The sequence below is a fragment of the Elephantulus edwardii genome, unplaced genomic scaffold, assembly GCF_000299155.1.
Source record: "Elephantulus edwardii isolate Elephantulus edwardi_28Jun2011 unplaced genomic scaffold, EleEdw1.0 scaffold00009, whole genome shotgun sequence".
NCBI lineage: Eukaryota > Metazoa > Chordata > Mammalia > Macroscelidea > Macroscelididae > Elephantulus > Elephantulus edwardii.
In genome coordinates this window covers 944,510-947,192 of record NW_006399759.1, presented here as the reverse complement: position 1 = coordinate 947,192, position 2,683 = coordinate 944,510, and positions in this window count along the sequence as shown.

Below are 2,683 nucleotides of genomic sequence, written 5' to 3'. Positions count from 1 at the left end.
TGAACAAAGCCAGATAAACATGGGTGTGCATATATATGCTTGGGTGGCAGTTATGGTCTCTTTGGGGTATATTCCTAGTAGTGGAGTTGCTGGGTTAAATAATATTTCTATTTGCAACTTTCTGAGAAAGTGCCACAGTGGTTGCACCATTTTACACTTTCACCAACAGTGAATAAGGGCTTCAGTTTCCCCACAACCGCACCAGCATTTGTTGCTTGCTGTTCTGTTAAATTTTGCTATTCTTACTGCAGTGAGATGATACCTCATAGTTGTTTTGATTTGAATCTCTCTTAGAACTAGGGATTTAGAACATTTCTTCATGTACTTGTTGGCTATCTGAATGTCTTCTTCGGTGAAGTGTCTGTTCATATCCTGTGTCCATTTTTCAATTGGATTGTTTACCTTTATCTTGTTGTGGTGGACTCAATTCTTAAGGATCCTGTGAGCAGACTACTGAATGACCCAGGAAGCATCAAAAGAAGATGGAAGGAGTACACAGAGTCACTATACCAAAAATAATTTGCTGACACAGAAGAATTTCATGAAGCAACATATACTAAAGAGTCAATGGTGATGAAGGAGGAAGATCAGGCTTCTCTGAAGGAAATGGCAAAAAAATCAAGGCCCCAAGAATTGATGGTATACCACTGACATATTTCAACCAACAGACACTGTGCTGGACATGCTCACCAGGTGGTGCCAAGAAATCTGGATGACAATTACATGGCCAACTGACTGAAAGAGATCCATATTTGTTCCCATTCAAAAAGGGGTGTTATGACAGAGTATAGAAATTATTGAACAGTATCATTAATATCACACACAACCAAGATTCCACTGAAGATTATAAAAAAAATGGCTGGAACAGTATACTAGAGACCTCCCAGATGTACAGGCTTGGTTTAGAAGAAGCCATGGTACTAGGGACATTATAGCCAATATTAGATAGGTCTTAGCTGAAATCAGAAAGTACCAGAGGAATGTTTTTCTATGTTTCCTTGGCTATGCAAAGGCATTTGACTGTGTGCATCACAACAGATTGTGGTTTACATTTGGAAGAATGGGAATCCCAGAACACCTGATTGAGTCATGTAAAATGTATATTTGGACCTGGTGGCAGTCATCAAAACAGAACAAGGAAATACTGCATAGTTTAAAATCAGGAAAGGTGTATGCCAAGGATTCATCTTATCTCCATGCCTTTTTAATCTATATATGGAACAGATCACTTGGGAGGCTGGACTCTAATTAGGAGGAATGTGGTATCTAGATTGGAGGAAGACTCATCAACAACCTGTGTTATGCAGATGACACAATTTTGCTTGTCGAAACTGAGGAGAATCTGAGGCATTTGCTGCATAAGGTCAAGGACTATAGTCTTCAATATAGATTAAAGCTCAACATCAAGAAAACAAAGATTCTCACCATTGGGCAGCACCATGGTAGTTGGAAAAACGATTGAGATTGTTAACAATTTCAGCTTGCTTGGTTCCATGATCAACACTCTTGGCATGAGCAATTATGAAATCAAAAGACAAATTGCACTGGGAATGTCTGCTGTCAGGGACTTCTCCAGAGTGTTGAAGAGCAATTATATCAGCCAAGAGACTAAGGTGAGTCTGATCCAAATCATGACCTTCACAATTACTTACTATAGATCAGAAAGTTGGACAAGAACCAAGGATGATAGAAGTGATGTCTTAGATTTGTGCTTGAGAAGAGTACTGAACATAGATTACCAAGGAAACAAACAGATCTTCCCTAGAGAGGGTAAAACTTGGCTGCTTCTTGGAGGCAAGGATCTGGAAGTTCCCTCTCATATACTTTGGGCATGTTGCCAAGAAGAACTAGCCCTTAGAAAAGGAGGAACAGCACAGGGAGGAAGACCCAAGATGAGATGGATTGACTCAGTAACTGGGGTAAGTGTGTCGGAGTCAGTGAAGTTGACTCAGGATATGGCAGGGTTCAGAGCTGTTGTACGTAGTTTGCTCGGAGTTGCAGGTGACTCAATGGCACACAACAACAGCACTAAGTAAGACAGGCAGTGATCCGTTTGCACCTGCTATGTCAATTCACCGATGACTTCAATCAGCTAGGGCAGCCAAGAGGGATGTGTGGGCAAAAATGTTGAGTCATCCCATACATCTGCCCTGTAAAGACCTAAAAATGCCCACTCCAGGCATTCTGAGGAACTGATGTGCCAGGTTCCTGGGCAAACATCCTCCTGCAGCCTCCTTCCCCCCTCCTTTATCCACCTGGCACTCAGCCTGCCCACTCGCAGCTGACTGGTCAGTCCTAAGGCCCCAGTCATCCACTCTCAGGCCGTGGGTTTAAGGAAGAGAACACGGAACTAGGAATCCATGAGAGACCTCATTGTGAACCAATTCCAACTATAGAATTAGAAGGTCTGGCTTAAAATCCTAGTATAAGTTCTTTCCCCCTCCTTTCTATTTAAAACAAGAGAAATTTATCATCACATAGTTCGGGAGTCCAAAAGAATAAAATCTGAAATCAGTTTTACTGGACCAAATCAAGGTGTTGTCAGGGCTGCACTTTCTTCAAAGGCTCGAGGGGAGAGAATCTATTTTTTGCCTTTTCCATCTTCCGTGGCTGCGGCCATTTCTGGTTTTGCCACTGTGATGCTCTAATTTTCAAAGCCAGCATCTTCAATTTTTTTCTGTCT